General features: G+C 44.9%; 2 long non-coding RNA genes across 2 annotated transcripts; one reads left to right on the top strand and one right to left on the bottom strand.

Annotated features, from left to right (window-relative positions):
• Window positions 1-5,998: 5,998 nt before the first annotated feature.
• LOC311512686 lies at window positions 5,999-9,450 on the bottom strand. The gene is made up of 2 exons (XR_014709530.1): window positions 9,387-9,450; window positions 5,999-8,321 (listed from the first exon to the last, which is right to left on the bottom strand). It is a non-coding gene; the product is annotated as an uncharacterized lncRNA (long non-coding RNA).
• Window positions 9,451-13,848: 4,398 nt separating this feature from the next.
• On the top strand, window positions 13,849-15,575 carry LOC311512651. The gene is made up of 2 exons (XR_014709515.1): window positions 13,849-13,898; window positions 14,570-15,575. It is a non-coding gene; the product is annotated as an uncharacterized lncRNA (long non-coding RNA).
• Window positions 15,576-17,128: the final 1,553 nt, after the last annotated feature.

Genomic DNA, 17,128 nt, shown 5'->3' with positions numbered 1-17,128 from the left:
TCCCTTGATCTGTTGGCAATGCCCCTACTTATACATCCCAAAATGCCATTGGCCTTCTTGGCAACAAGGGCACACTGTTGACTCATATCCAGCTTCTCATCCACTGTAACCCCTAGGTCCTTTTCTGCAGAACTGCTGCCGAGCCATTCGGTCCCTAGTCTGTAGCGGTGCATGGGATTCTTCCGTCCTAAGTGCAGGACTCGGCACTTGTCCTTGTTGAACCTCATCAGATTTCTTTTGGCCCAATCCTCCAATTTGTCTAGGTCCCTCTGTATCCTATCCCTACCCTCCAGTGTATCTACCTCTCCTCCCAGTTTAGTGTCATCTGCAAACTTGCTGAGGGTGCAATCCACACCATCCTCCAGATCATTTATGAAGATATTGAACAAAACCGGCCCGAGAACTGACCCTTGGGGCACTCCACTTGATACCGGCTGCCAACTAGACATGGAGCCATTGATCACTACCCGTTGAGCCCAACAATCTAGCCAACTTTCTATCCACCTTAGAGTCCATTCATTCAGCCCATGCTTCTGTAACTTGCTGGCAAGAATACTGTGGGAGACAGTGTCAAAAGCTTTGCTAAAGTCAAGGAACAACATGTCCTCTGCTTTCCCTTCATCCACAGAGCCCGTTATCTCGTCATAGAAGGCAATTAGATTAGTCAGGCATGACTTGCCCTTGGTGAATCCATGCTGACTGTTCCTGATCACTTTCCTCTCCTCTAAGTGCTTCAGAATTGATTCCTTCAGGACCTGCTCCATGATTTTCTAAGGGACTGAGGTCAGGCTGACTGGCCTGTAGTTCCCAGGATCCTCCTTCTTCCCTTTTTTAAAGATGGGCACTACATTAGCCTTTTTCCAGTCATCAGGGACCTCCCCCGATCGCCATGAGTTTTCAGAGATAATGGCCAATGGCTCTGCAATCACATCCGCCAACTCCTTTAGCACTCTCGGATGCAGTGCATCCAGCCCCATGGACTTGTGCATGTCCAGCATTTCTAAATAGTCTCGAACCACTTCTTTCTTCACAGAGGGCTGGTCACCTCCTCCCAATGCTGTGCTGCCCAGTGCAGTAGTCTGGGAGCTGACCTTGTTCGTGAAGACAGAGGCAAAAAAAGCATTGAATACATTAGCTGTTTTCCACATCCTCTGTCACTAGGTTGCCTCCCTCGTTCAGTAAGGGGCCCACACTTTCCTTGACTTTCTTTTTGTTGCTAACATACCTGAAGAAACCCTTCTTGTTACTCTTAACATCTCTTGCTAGCTGCAACTTCAGGTGTGATTTGGCCTTCCTGATTTCACTCCTGCATGCCTGAGCAATATTTTTATACTCTTCCCTGGTCATTTGTCCAATCTTCCACTTCTTGTAAGCTTTTTTTTTGTATTTAAGATCAGCAAGGATTTCACTGTGAAGCCAAGCTGGTCGCCTGCCATATTTACTATTCTTTCTACACATCAGGACGGTTTGTTCCTGTAACCTCAATAAGGATTCTTTAAAATACAGCCAGCTCTCCTGGACTCCTTTCCGCCTTATGTTATTCTCCCAGGGGACCTTGCCCATCAGTTCCCTGAGGGAGTCAAAGTCTGCTTTTCTGAAGTCCAGGGTCCGTATTCTGCTGCTTTCCTTTCTTCCTTCTGTCAGGATCCTGAACTCGACCATCTCATGGTCACTGCCTCCCAGATTCCCATCCACTTTTGCTTCACCTACTAATTCTTCCCGGTTTGTGAGCAGCAGGTCAAGAAGAGCTCTGCCCCTAGTTGGTTCCTCCAGCACTTGCACCAGGAAATTGTCCCCTACATTTTCCAAAAACTTCCTGGATTGTCTGTGCACTGCTGTATTGCTCTCCCAGCAGATATCAAGGTTATTGAAGTCTCCCATGAGAACCAGGGCGTGCGATCTAGTAACTTCTGCGAGTTGCTGGAAGAAAGCCTCGTCCACCTCATCCCCCTGGTCCGGTGGTCTATAGCAGACTCCCACCACGACATCACCTTTGTTGCTCACGCTTCTAAACTTAATCCAGAGACTCCGAGGTTTTTCTGCAGTTTCATACTTGAGCTCTGAGCAGTCATACTGATCTCTTACATACAGTGCAACTCCCCCACCTTTTCTGCCCTGCCTGTCCTTCCTGAACAGCTTATACCCATCCATCTCCCAATCGTCAGCTTTCTTAGTTGGAGATCTTCATCAGGCTCCCTTCTCACCTGAGGATTTAAGGCTGCACAACCCTTACACCAGCCTCCCAAGGGTGGCACCTCTCTGGAGGTGTTTCCATTCCTCAGTTATTTACCTTAGACACTGTTTTAGTTCCTGAAGGAGCTATGGTAACCCTCCCCTTTGTGTGTGTCAAACACAATCATACCTACATTGCTTTGCAGATGGTAATAGATAATCTTAATACAAAGCATTTCCTGAAAGATACTGATTCTGGTTTCAAGATTTGTCACAACGAACACATGTAGTTGAGAGCAGATTCTCAAAAAAAAAAAAAAGATCCTAGAAAAAAACGATAAGTTAAAAATGTCCATCTTTTGAAAATGAGAACACCCCACATGAAAAAGATATTCTTTCATTTAAGGTTTCTTCCATGTCAAGCCATGGTACTTCATTTTCAGGTTATATAATTGTATAGGACAATTCTCATTAGCAGTGCTGTGGGTCCATGCTACCTTAATAACCCTTACAGAATTAATACACCTTGTATTTTGGGAGAACAGACTCAATCAATTGTGTTTGTAACATTCCAGATGAAGCTAATTTTGACTATTGTCTCTCACTGGACCCTACAAAATTAGAAATTGCTGCAGCCCAGTTTATGAGCAAAAAATGAAAAAAATATACATTTAATTGAGTTTTATCAAGTGGAGTGAAATCCAAAACTTCAATATCAAATTGCCATTGCCCCTGGATCTTGTAAAGTGATTGCAAATTAAGTGTCTAGTATCCGATCTTGCAGAATTTACACCAACATTAGCCTGGCATGAATGACAGCTCTCTAGCTGGATGCTAATCTCTACACATCAGTGGAGTATCTGGCAGAGAAGAAACTGGTGGAAAATAGATAGTTATGATAAATGAGAGCTGGTGAGTCCAGAATTAAGGCCCACAGGAATTTCTGTTTAAGATTTGCACAGGCATGCATGGACATAGACAGATTAATTAGAAAATTCATCATTAGGGCCTCAGGTAGCATTAGTCATGCAAACTGAGCTTTGTTTGATCAAAGGGCTCTAGATAAAGCATCCATATTAAAGGGACCTTTTCCCACTATTAGTCCTTATTATGGACGCACACAAAAAGCATGGGAGGAAAGGTCCATGGAACAATTACTTGGATAGTGAGTTGTGCAGTTTTTGCCTGTAATGTAAGTGCCAAGATTTTCCTTCACCACTCTGAACTCTAGGATACAGATGTGGGGACCTGCATGAAAAAACCCCTAAGCTTATTTTTATCAGTTTAAGTTAAAACTTCCCCAGGGTACAAACTATTTTACCTTTTGTCCCTGGACTTTATTGCTGCCACCATCAAGTGTCTAACAAAATATAACCTGGAAAGATCCCAGTTGGAAACGTCTTTCCCCCCAAAATCTCCCCAAGCCCTACACCCCCTTTCCTGGGGAAGGCTTGATAAAAATCCTCACCAATTTGCATAGGTGAACACAGACCCAAACCCTTGGATCTTAAGAACAAGGAAAAAGCAATCAGGTTCTTAAAAGAAGAATTTTAACTGAAGAAAAAGTAAAAGAATCACCTCTGTAAAATCAGGATGGTAAATACCTTACAGGGTAATCAGATTCAAAACACAGAGAATCCCTCTAGGCAAAACCTTAAGTTACAAAAAGACACAAAAACAGGAATATCCATTCCATTCAGCACAGCTTATTTTATCAGCCATTTAAACAAAACAGAATCTAACGCATATCTAACTAGATTGCTTATTAACCCTTTACAGGCGTTCTGACCTACATTCCTGCTCTGGTCCCGGCAAAGGCAACACACAGACAGAGAGAAGACTTTGTTCCCCTCCCCGCCTCCAGCTTTGAAAGTATCTTGTTTCCTCAATCGTCATTTTGGTCAGGTGCCAGAAATGTTATCTTTAGCTTCTTAACCCTTTACACTTGAAAGGGTTTTTCCTCTGGACAGGAGAGATTTAAAGGTGGCTAGCCTTCCCTTTATATTTGTGGCATAAGTAAATATCTCTGTTCCCATTTTACAGACATAGGCACACAAAGGGGGCAAATGACATGTCCAAGATCTCACAATAAGTCCCATAATTCATAAGAACCACAGAGTGTATATGCAAGATTGACTCCTAAATTACAACTAGCACCAATGTGACACCTCACCAGTAATACTGAGAGTGATTCAGATCAGCCTTACCCACTTTACCAAAAAAAAGAGGTCACAAGACATCATTAGAATAGTCCCATATCTCAACAGGGACTATTGAGGATCTGAACCCTGGAGGATCTGAGACACCCTTTCTTCATAAGGTCCTTATTAGTTACAAACCAAATTTTGTTGCACAAGTCATTCTATCAATCAACAGAATTGTTTTCCTCTGTGTTTGCGATTATTTGTCTATTGTCAACCTCACGTGAAAGTTGTGACGTATATTGCAATTCTATGCCGTCCCTTCACAGGACTCCATTGTGTGAAGTTTATGTATAACTGTGGGCCAGGGATTGTATGTATGATTGCGTTCTACTCCAAGGGGGAAGGTTACCACAGCTTCTTCAAGAACTAAAACAGTGGAGAGCGATTAAGATAAATCATTGACGAATGGAAACACCTCCAAAGAGGTGCCACTGGGGTTATTCATGAATTACCAGTGCGAACTGGGTTTTCCAGAGAACGACAAAGAAAAGAACTTGATGTAAAAAGGCTTGGTTTGAACTGACTCAGGGACTTCTTTCTCATCCACAAATGGCCAGGCCTTCTCTTCAAGGGGGTTTGCACCCTGGCAGAAGGGCTGGAAAGGCTTTGGCCAGCTAGGGATGCATAAGGTTGATGGTGACCTCTGGCAAGCTTTCAGGATGCATGGAGGAACTTTTATTGTTTTTACATGTCTTCTCTGTAATGTTTTTATCTTAAGAATCCCGCTGTGTTCTTAGAAAGAGCAGAGTGATGAATTGTTAACTATTAGCAATATGCTGTTAACAGATTTCAGAGAAAAAGCAGCATACAGGAACTGGCCTTTAGACTGGTTAGCTGGGGATAACATACTTTAAGGCAGGGTTCTATGCAACCTTAAAACCTTTGGTCAGGTTGGAGAGTGAGGAATATCTCTCTACCCAAAATAGGTGACATCTTGGAGTCAGAAACCTTAAGGGACTGCCCTAGAGGAGTCACAGGGACAGTTAACAGAAACTGTGATAGTATGGTATGCAGATTACATTATATGCTCTGTTTCAGAGTACCAGCCGTGTTAGTCTGTATTCGCAAAAAGAAAAGGAGTACTTGTGGCACCTTAGAGACTAACCAATTTATTTGAGCATAAGCTTTCGTGAGCTACCTCACGAAAGCTTATGCTCAAATAAATTGGTTAGTCTCTAAGGTGCCACAAGTACTCCTTTTCTTTTTGCATTATATGCTCTGCAGGTGTCTTTCAAGTTAAAGTTTTATTGGCAAACTACATTCCTGGTATCATTTTCCTGACTTCACTGGAGTTTACAACGGGAAGGTATCTGAAGGTTATTTGGGTTACTCAGTACACAGAAGGGAACGGAAGGGGTAATACCTCTCTTATGAATTGCAGACTCTTGCCAGACCTGATCCACTTCTCACTACAGGGCTCCAATGGGATTTAAGCAGTGCATGTACACTGGCCTCCTGCACAGCAGTGAATGGTTACACACAGGCCCAGATTCACAAAGGTGTTTAGGTGCCTTATTCATACTGATTTCAATAAGAGTCAGCGCCTAAGGAGATCTGTGAACCTGGGCCACAGTGGTTGCTGAATAAGGAATGGAGCAGAAAGAAAAACCAGAAGGCTGGTATTATAATACAGAATCAGTTTAATGTGAAAAAAACAAGAATAGTACACAGCAAGAGACAAAAGGAATGCACAGGAGAAAGAATATATTTCCAGGGTTTCAAGAAGGTCTGTGTAAGCGGGGGAATAGTCCCGCTCTTGTGGGGAACTTTCCTGGCTTCTGCACTACCCCGGTGAAGTGGGCTAGCGAAAGGATCTGAGTCCTCGCTCCCACTTCCTTTACCCAGTGGCCTCCCTGCCCTTGAGGACTCCTCTTCCACTCTCCTGTCTGGCAGAGTCCTCATAATCCCAACAAGGCTGGGCCCAGGATTCCTGGGGGGCTGTGGTCACCTAGGACAGGGGCTAGGGTGTCCCCACTCCAGGGTACTCTCTCTGCCCTGGGCACTTCTCTGACCCACTAACAATTACATACAAGTTAAAGCAAATGCAAATTATTTAATTAACAATTAATGTTAAAAAGGATAAGGAAAAATGGGAAAGGTTAAAGGAAACACATCACCCTGCTCTGTGGCAGGGAACATCACAAACAGTGTCTCTGGAACATCAGGGCAGTTCACAGTCTGTTCCTTGTAAGTCCCAGGCCTCCTGCTCCGGCCCTGGCTGTGCTGCGGGGATGCTGTGGGTTGGACACTTGCTCTGGTGGTGGCCACAGGCTCTCAGGCTCTAAGTGGTAGGACCCTTCTTCCCAGCGTCGCCCCTGCCCTGTCGGGGTTACGACCCAAGCCTGGCCTGCAGAGCCCCTTGGCTGAGGTGTCTCCCTGCGCTGGGCCTGCTGCCCAGAGTCCCCCTCAGTTTCCCCAGCTGCTCACCACAACCAGCTCCGGACTGCTCCAGCCCCAGCTCCACCACTCTGTCTCTGCACGGCTGCTGCTGCTGCCTCCAGCTCCCTGGGCTGCTTCTCTGGCCCCTCTGGCTCTGGTCGCTGCAGCTCTGCTCCTAGGACAGGTCTGCTCTGCAAGCTCCTTCTGTGACTCTGCTCCCAGCACTGACCTGCTTCCTGGGCTGCTTTTCTGGCCCCTCTGGCTCCGGTTGCTGCAGCTCTGCTCCCAGGGCAAGTCTGCTCTCCCTGGGCTGTGCCTCTGGCTTTGGGGCTACAGCTCTGCTCCAAGGACAGGGTCTCCTCTCTAGGCTGCTTTTCTGGTCCCTCTGGATCTGGCCCAGCTCTGCTCCCCAGTTTAGCTTGGGCCCCTGCTTTCTTCTTAGCTCAGCCCCATTCTGTCTGACTCAGGCAATTCCAGCTCACAGGGAGGACGGGACCTCCCTGGCCTCCTGACTCTCTGATTAGCCTGCTTGCCCTGTCATTCAGGCTGACCTGGAGCATTGGCCTCTCCCCATTGTTCCTGGGGGCTGTCAGGCTGAGGGTCCTGATTCCCCATCAACCCTTCCCCCTTTTTAGTACTGGGAGTTAGCAACTAAAACACCCCCACTGAATGTTAGTAAGGGGGCAACAGTCCCTTTACATCTGCAATGAATCACTGGCTCCAAGGTGATAACATTTCACACCAGATGTTCTTCTTTCTTCATTGCAGCTGTAGACTTTGACAATCAAGGCCTGTTTGCAGCCATTTTGAGATATGTCTTTCATCACAGTCAGAATCAAACAAGACAAAGCACAACTTAATCCCAGGACTAAGCTGCCTCACCAATACACAACTTTTGTAGCCCTGTTGAAACCAGAGACCAATGGCACATTCATGAAAAGGCCAGAACACATAGGGCTCGATTCTCATTGGCACAACGGACCCTTACACAGCTCTTTAAAGAGCCTTCAAGTGAGTGTAAATGTTTTTTGACCCACCCACAAGGCACTTGCTTCACTTACTGTGTCACAGTGGCCTAAAGGGGCTTCATGGAATTGAGATTCATGCCTAAACTGATCATTCTAGAAGAAGCAGAGAGTTTGGAAAGTATTAGAGGAAACAGTCATAAAGTGTAACCGGGGAAATAGAGATATGGGGCAGATTTACTTAGGAGCTGAGCGCTCACGACTCCCAGGGGAGTCAAGGACGCTCTGCATTTCTGAAAGCTATTGCCCATAAACTCAGCCAAAAATCTGTACCTTCCTTTACATTTCCTGGTCTTTCCATGTTCCAGATCTATTCCTCCTCAGCGAAACATGACTAACCATTTCCATAGCCGTACCCACAGACCCATCGGTAAGGGTAAGGGTAACAGCATTTGTAGTGATGGCCCCAACCATATGGGTATGGCCTTTGGTAACACCATGGAAACCTGTAACCACGATAGCCCCCATAACAGCAGGGATTATAGTACAATTCGCCGATAATACTTTCGTCGAAAGACATCTTTCTGTGTTGGGGGTACACCTGAAACACAGCAGGGGAAAAAGTCAACATAATGCACGAGAGCCGGTGGAATAAAGGATCAAAGCTCAATTACTATTGTATTGGAGACCAAGGATAGAGAGCAGGCAAATGATGACCTAGACCCACAGTTCCTGGCTACGTGTGGCCTCCCATTTTCTCTACTAGTCCTCTTCTTCCACTTACTCTTAACCTCCCTCTCAACTAAGCTCTTTGACCCTCTCAGTCCCTTTCTCTGAAAAATATTGACAGTAGACGAAACATATGATAGAGACCCTTTCTAGGAAAGAGATATTTACTCCCTTTGACAAAATGTTTATACAAAGCATGGCAGGAATAAAATTCATAATGTTCCTTGCCCTGTGTGCATTTTGCCACAGCATGCTAACCACTTCTCTCCTTGAGCAGATTATGGCGTCGCGGGTTGTCACGCTTGTGAGGCAGCAATACTTGCTAATGAATGAATGGACAATATTCTATTTTCAGTACAAAACTCAAAGGACCAGATTGTCAGCTGGGTTAAATCAACTCAGTGACACTGACTTTAATGGAGCTATGCTAATTTACACCAGCCAAAATCTGCATCTAAAACTGCGAGTTGCACACATAACATAGGAATTGTCATACTAGATCAGACTGAAGGTCCATTGAAACAATTACTCTGTCTCAAACAGAATTGAGTAGCAGCTACTTCCCAATGAAGTAGAACAACACTGAAATGGCCCTTTATGGAAGCAAGTGGAGGGGTTTCTTCCCAAAACCCCTCAATGAAAGCTGCGCTTTGAGATTATTCAGAGCTGCCAAAGGGATTCCAATTTCCTGTCTCCAGTTAAGAGTCATAGGAATGCTGTGTTGGAAACATGTATGTTCCTCTGCAAATCCCACACTTAATTTCTAAAACCTGAATCCACTAATGCCTGCAACTTAACAGTCTCAAAAAATTACAGAAAAATTCCTTAAAAATGCTGAGAATCACAGAGTCAACATACAAGATTTAATCCTGAATTGAAGAGATTACTAATGTGCCACCTCAAAAGTTAGAGAGAAATTAATTCAAATCAGACTTACCTAGTTCATCGAGGACAGTAAGTCAAGAGAAGTGGTTGGAAGAGCCCTGAGTGATGGGAGCTTTTATACACTTACTCAAACTGCCTGGAGGAACGGAGACACCATATGTGCATTAGGTTCTTATTAGTTACAAAACACATTTTATTAGACTGTTTGTAGTGACTCTTTTAATTGAGGTAAGTCTTTCCTCAGTCTTTATGTTCATTAGTCTATTCTCGACCTCACATGGTACAACGTGCAAACTACACCCTGCAGGTTTCTTTCCTATGAAAATTTACATGGGCATGCTACATTGCTGTATCATTCTCCTGACTTCATTGGGAAGTGGGAATGAATCTGAGGGAAATTCAGCGGTGGATCTGAGCATCAGTAACATGTACAACAATCCAGTCTGGTCTTTCAAATCCATGCTGATATTGGTTTGGGATATTCTGCCATTAAGCACTGCAATTTCAGGGAGCCTGTATTCTGAATACTCTGCACATCCACCCATAATGCATCTAATCTAATGCAACCTGAAATGAATGGGAGAGAATCATGGCAGAAGCACACCATACTATTTCTTCCAGCGCTGCTCATTGACTGTGTTCGGGGTTGGTGGCACAGTGTTTTATAAAGGCCTGGACTTACAATCTTGAATCTATACCACCTCAGCAACCACATCTCCGTCCATGAGAAGCTAAGAGAAGGGAGATCTTATGGGAAAGTGCGGCCAAGAGAGCCCAAGTGAAGCACGGGAAGATGAAGAAAAGGCATCACGGACCAAGCAAGAGACCTCTGTGGAATGAGTTTAGGAGAATGCATACTCTCACCACCTGGAGGTCGTGTTTCCAGGTCTTTCTCCGGCGGGAATAGTTCCAGTAGTCAACAGAGCCGGAACGATTTACAGCTGGCTCAATAACTATACAATGGAATTTTATAGAAAAGAGAAACACCTAGCTGCTATAGAATGAAAATCGACACAGCTACAAATTCTGAAGCGAGAAATCATGACCTGACTAAGGCCTAGAAATGAGAGCCACTGAAATACATTTTTGAAGTGACTCTATTACTCAAACATGGGCAATTTCTATGAACAAAACATCAACATTGTAATCATACAACATTTTGCATATATAGAACTTTAATGACTGTTTGTGAAGTGGTTGGTATCCTCAGTTACCACTTACCATCTGACACGAGTGTTCTTATCCTTATTGTCTATGCAAATAAACAGAGGCAAATAAACTGTGCAGAAGGTCACCCAAGGAGTCCGTTGCAGAGACAGCAATAAAACCACATAGTCCGATTTCTCATGCCACACGCTACTCTCTGGGTTGAACATTAGTTGACCTCATTACGTGACGTTAATCAAGTGTTTTGTTAATAACATTTCGTGTTTTGGGCTTCCTCATATGCAATTTACATGACTCTAATGATTACGGCGACTCTATCGTATTCTTGTTTTGTTTGGCAAGCTTCTGGACAAATTCTCTTCTGATCTAAGCATAAACAAAGACCAACTAAATAATGTGCTGATCCCCTTCAGTTTTGCCTTCTTTGTACATGGAGATACTAATTTGCCAAAGGAATGATCAGGATGTAAATTACATACATGTTCATTGGTGGCTTAAGATTATAAACTGCTATTTATAATTCAAATATTAAGTACTGAAGTGATAAGACACATGTCTCTTCCTGTGAAAAATCCAGCTGTTATTGTCAAACAAAATCTTAACTCCAGCCTCGTTTGCCTCAAAACATTTTTCCACCACCTCCAGCAACATGGACCCTTCACTTGTTCCACATTTTTTTTGCTGAGTATGTCAGTTACATAGTTCGTAATAGGCGGTGTAGGATAGTCAACTTGAAGTTAGAATTCCAATATAAAGTTTCCTCACTCCCATGCAGAAGAATCAGAAGATGTTTCCTCCAGAAACTTGTCAAAACAAAACAAAAAAAGAACTCATGAATGCGTCTCTCTATGGCAGGGGTTCTCAAAAATTAAGACAGCACCACAGGAGGTCGGCCTGAAGCCTGATCCCGCCCAAGCCCTGCTACCTGCGGTGTGGGGGCGGGGGCAAAGCGAAAGCCCCACTGCCCCAGGCCACAGGGACAAAGCCGAAGCCCGAGGGCAGAGGCCTGTAAACTTAGCCCCACCACCCAGGACTGAAGCCTTCTCGCTTTGGCTTCGGCTTTGGCCCTGGGCCTCAGCAAGTCTAAACCAGCTCTGGCGACCCTATTAAAATGGGGTCGCAACCCACTTTGGGGTCCTGACCCACAGTTGAGAACCACTGCTCTATGTATTACTCTCCTCTTTGTCATACATTTAGAATCCAAAAATGTGAAGGGCCTGACAGGGTCCAGGCTCAATGGGAAGCATGTGTTTTCAAGACTAATCAGTCTAATTCTGTCTCTGCAACTCATTTCCTGTTAGACCTTATTCTCAATGTGCCTGTGTTTATCCACGTAGATAACAGGGACAATATCACTTGTCATGGATGTTCCACTTCCTTGACACACTGGATAGCAACCCTCTTCGCAAACACTCATTAAGGCTTTTGATGTCTAAAGTATTGAATTATGATGATAATGATAGTTTATTCCTGAAAGACACCCTTGTATTGAGTAACAGCGTCACTTTACAAGGAATTAATATCTAGACCACAGATACTCAACCTTCATTGCACCATGACCCCCTTCTGACAAAAATTACTACATGACCCCAAGAGGAGGAACTGAAGCCTGAACCCACCCAAGCCCTGCTGCTCCAAGCAGGCGTGGGGGGAAGCGGTCAAAACCAAAGATCAAGGGCTTCAGCCCTGGGCAGAGGGCTTGCAACCGGTTGGTGGGGCTCAGGCTTCAGCCCTGAGCAGTGGGGCTAGGGTTTCGGCTTTGGCCCCGGGTCCCAACCAGTCTATAACCAGCCCTGGCAACCCCATCAAAATGGGGTTGCGACCCACTTTGGGGTCCCAACCTTCTAAGGTGTTCAGAGCCTTAGAATCACAACAAGGCTTCTCACGCTGATTCCAGGAAACTTTCCAGAAAATCTTTTGAAGTGATAAACACCCATTTTTCATGATTTGTGTGTATAAACACAAACACCTTCTGTAGTTTCCACAGTATGCATCCGATGAAGTGAGCTGTAGCTCACGAAATCTTATGCTCAAATAAATTGGTTAGTCTCTAAGGTGCCACAAGTACTCCTTTTCTTTTTGCGAATACAGACTAACACGGCTGTTACTCTGAAACCTTTCCATAGAGTGTATGTTACAATTTCAACATCATTCTCCTCATAGTAGACAAACATTCTGCTGGCTAGAAAGCTGGCTCGATTGACGGGCTCAACAGGTAGTTATCAATGGCTCCATGTCTAGTTGGCAGCCGGTATCAAGTGGAGTGCCCCATGGGTCGGTTCTCGGGCCGGTTTTGTTCAATATCTTCATAAATGATCTGGAGGATGGTGTGGATTGAACCCTCAGCAAGTTTGCAGATGACACTAAACTGGGAGGAGAGGTATGCTGGAGGGTAGGGATAGGATATACAGGGACCTAGATAAATTGCAGGATTGGGCCAAAAGAAATCTGACGAGGTTCAACAAGGACAAGTGCAGAGTCCTGCACTTAGGACGGAAGAATCCCATGCACCGCTACAGACTAGGGACCGAATGGAGGAACTGAAGCCTGAACCCACCCAAGATCATGTGACTGATGCCAGAAACGTTCCAAGGTTTATCTCAAAGCCTTTATCAAACATAACTTGTTTTCACCCACCACCAACCCTCACCTCAAACCAAGAGCAGCCCTGCAAGAGGAAGCACAGTGAGCTTCTGCCATGGTGATCACCCTCATCCCATAGCACTGGTGCCATAACTAATTGAATTTTTAATTAATCTGAGGGGAAACACGCCCCTAAGCAGAGGGTCAGCACAAAGGCCGGTGCAAATCTCAGGTCCCTGTTACGATCTTTTTTGGAACTGTAAGTGGGACTTCAGTGGTTCATAGGTCTTAAACTGTCCGTCTGACAGAGGGAAATTTCAATCCACAGGGCCTCAATGTGCCGTCCTCCTTGGAAATTCCATGGGGGGAACTGCCCTTGGCCCCTAGTACATACCAAAACATATCAGGGTCGCTTTAAAGGATCAAATTGGAGTCCTCTATGTGACAGGAGATTGTGCAACAGATACAGCTCTTAATAAGCTCCCAATTCATTCCCAGAGTAACTATGGTGGAAGCACTAGAAGGACACCAGAAATGAATTTGTCTCAGAAAACTTTTAAGATGAAGGAAACCTGCAGTGTGTCATATGCATGCCAAACCATGTGAGGTAGAAAACAACAATCCTGAAGATTGAAGCAACCAATTATATCCACTGAAGGAGTGACGTGCACAGCAAAATGTTTTTCTAACTAATTAAGACCTCAAGCAAAAGGGTGTCTCAGATTCTCCAGGCCATCTAACAACCTGTATAAAAGCCCTCGCAACTCAGGGTTCTTTAACCGCTTCTCTTGACGTCTCCTCCTCAGTGGGCTGGGTAAGTGCGATTTCACTGAATCTCTCCATAGCTATCCAGATGTCTCGTTAGTGCTCATTTCAATTTTGCATATAGACTCCAATTACTGTCTATCTTACGGGAGTTTCCACGAAAAAATCTTGATTATTAAGTTGCAGGCATTGGTGGATTCATGGTATAAAGCGAGGGTGGCAATTTTTTGCAGAACTACACAGGCATTTGGGACACAAGTTCAGGTTTATTTTCATAAAGAAACAGGCATTTGAATCCCTTTGGCAGCTTTGAAAAAGCTCATAAACCACTTTTAATTCAACAGCAGCTCAGGCAGATTGCTACATTAGATGGATCTCTGCTCTGAACCAGTTCGGCAATTTCTCTGTTCTTATGTGCTCTGCTAGCAATGATAGGTGCAGATCCCCAGCTGGTGTAAGTTAGCTTAGCACCATTCATCTCCGTTGAACAGTGGCGATTTCCGCTGGCTCGGGCTCTGGTCCTTAACGTTTTGTACTGACGAAGAATATTTTTCATACATACATGGTCAAGTATTGCTGACTCGCAAGCTTTAGAAGCCAAAGTACCACGCGCTCTCTCTTTCTATGTGGCCCCCATTTCAATGGGAACTGAGCTTTGACCCGTTTATTCCACTGGCTCTAAGGCATTATGGTGACTCTTTTCCTTTCTGTGTGTTTCAGGTTTAGTTCCAACGCATGGAGATGTTGTTCCACCACCAAAAAAAGATTTGCAAACCTTGGTGCTGTAAACCGCACCAAAAGATTTGTAAACCTTGGTTCTGTAAACCGTGGGGTTATGGGGACTCAAGCGGTTACGGAGGCGATTATGGACACTGGCCGCCATGCTGCTGGAAAAAGCCATTCAAGTGCTGCTACCCCTGCCCCTACCCCTGCTGCTACCCCCACCCCTATCCCTGCGGCCCCACAAACCTGTATCCATGTTTCGCTGAGGAGGAATAGCCATGGAACAAGGAACAACCAACAAACGAAAAGCAAGATACCGATTCACGGCTGAGCTCATGGACAATGGCTTTGGGAAATGCTGAGTGCCCACAACTCCCAAGGGAGCTGTGAGTTCTCAGCACTGCAGGAAACCTGCACCAGATTTCTATTTGCCAGGGGACACTTTAGCACAGTTTCCTCTAATACCGCCATACTCTCTCCTTTACTCTAGCTATCTGACGGCCCGAATCTCAGCTCCATCATGGCCCCTTTCGGCCTCTCTGACAGTGTCAATGCAGCAGGGGCCTGTGAGTTCATACAAATGATATTTACACTCACTCGAAGGCTCTTTACAAACCAACGTCCTGGGACGTAAGTGTCAATGAGAATTAGGGCCTATGTTTTCTAGCCTTTCCATAAATATGTACCATTTGTTTCCAGTTTCAACACTGCTACAGAAGATGTATAACAGAGAAAGAACTTAGTCCTCTCCTGATATTGTGCTTTGTCTAATTAGACTGGGGCTGGGATAACACAATTAACTGAAAATGGCTGCAAACAGGATTTGATTGTCACACTCTACAGCGGCACCAAAGAAAGAAGAACATCTGATGGGAAATGCATCACCTGGGAGCAGTTCATTTGTTGTAATCCTGGAAAACCTGGCAATGTATTTCCTACTCTGCATTCTGTCTGTTCCTATGTAATCCTATCAGATTAGCATTAAAGGGATTCTGAAACACGATAGCAATCCTCTGGTTTCCTTTCTCCTGCATTCCTCATTTACCAGTCTCTGTGAGTTAGGTGCATAAATACTTTGTGACTCAGGCCCTGTTGGTAACAATTTAGTCCAGCGCAGGGAGCCAGTGCCTGTGCACTACCATTCGAGCCTATGGTTCCCCTTTTAGTGCCAACTAACACCAGTCAGGTGTTCGGTATCCCGTCTCATCGGGAACAGCTCAACCTTGTCAGTCACAGTTTAATGCCTGACAAAGGGAGCCTGGTGTGATCCAGATGGGCAATGCCAGAGCTTAACCAGTTCCTCCCATTCCCTCCCATGCCCTGAGCTTAGCGAGCAGCCTGGTGTCCTCCCACAAGGTACTCTCACCTCTCATCATTTTTAATTCCCTGGGCTTCAGATTCAAGCGTAAGAAATCAGAAACCTTATAGGGGTGTGGCCTTGGTTTTAACAATGCACATGGAGCTTTTTCAGTTGTGCATCTCACACCAGTTTGGAAAAGAAAAACAGTCGTTGATAAACATTCAGATTAGGGAAACCTAAATAACCCCATTTTCTTTATACACCCTGGGCTGCTGTTTTGAAGCAGGAGATGTTTTTTTTATTGGACACTCATGTGTGAGCATGTGCTGTGACATACCAGTGATCAACATCCAATTCCCCAGAAAGGCTCAGAGCTTGGATAAAATCAGCCGTGTCACAAAATGTGAGCGAGGCTAGCAAGTTCATAGTTCTAGCCTGATCTAATACTGTGCATTTAACTTCCATAAAGGGTGTGGGGAAGAATACATGAACACATTTTCATTTAGATGTTCTTTGATTCATTATTCCTCAGACGTCCTCTGCGACACACCTATCTGCTTTTGTTCACATTCCACAGCTGGAGAAACTGAGGCACAGAGGCATCCAGGGATTTCCTCACAGATGTGGGAAGTGATTTGCTCGAGTTCACACCGTGAGGCCCTGGCAAAACTGGGATTAAAACTCACAATTTCCAGACTCCCAGCCTTTCTGACTCTGTTACCCCGCCATGGAAACCCCCTCATGTCTTGCTGGTGTGATGACTTACAGCTCTCCGCCCATGCATTTCCTTTATAGAAAATATACCTTTGCCCTCTAATATGGGACCCGTCACATGGAAACATTCTTTGAAAAACAGAAACATGAGACTTTCCATTTTGATCCTGTCAATGACTCATCTAAGCCAGTGTCATGCCTCTGCCAGTGACCAGCAACAGCTGCTTCAGAGGAAGGCTCAAGAAACTCTGCAGAAGGCAGTTGTGGGATAACCTGCCCATAGGAGAAGTTTCTGACTCATTTCTATTAATTACTCAGACCTAATCTCCATTATTGGCTAATGCCCTGAGGCAGGAAAGTTTATATCCTGCCAAACAAAGTGAAATAAGTCCGTCTCAGTCTACCGCTGCTCAAAGGTACGGCACACACCACTGTGCTTGGATTGCCCAGGAAACGCACCAGCTTCTCACTCTCCTTCGAAATACCAGGGTGACTAGCACATTTACAGCCTGGCCTCCTGAGGAATAAAGCCTTGCACAATC

Source organism: Lepidochelys olivacea (genome assembly GCF_965140295.1).
Source record: "Lepidochelys olivacea isolate rLepOli2 genome assembly, chromosome: 24".
NCBI classification, from domain to species: Eukaryota; Metazoa; Chordata; order Testudines; family Cheloniidae; genus Lepidochelys; species Lepidochelys olivacea.
The sequence above is the reverse complement of the archived record's forward strand: the minus strand, read 5'-3'. Positions and strand labels throughout refer to the sequence as shown.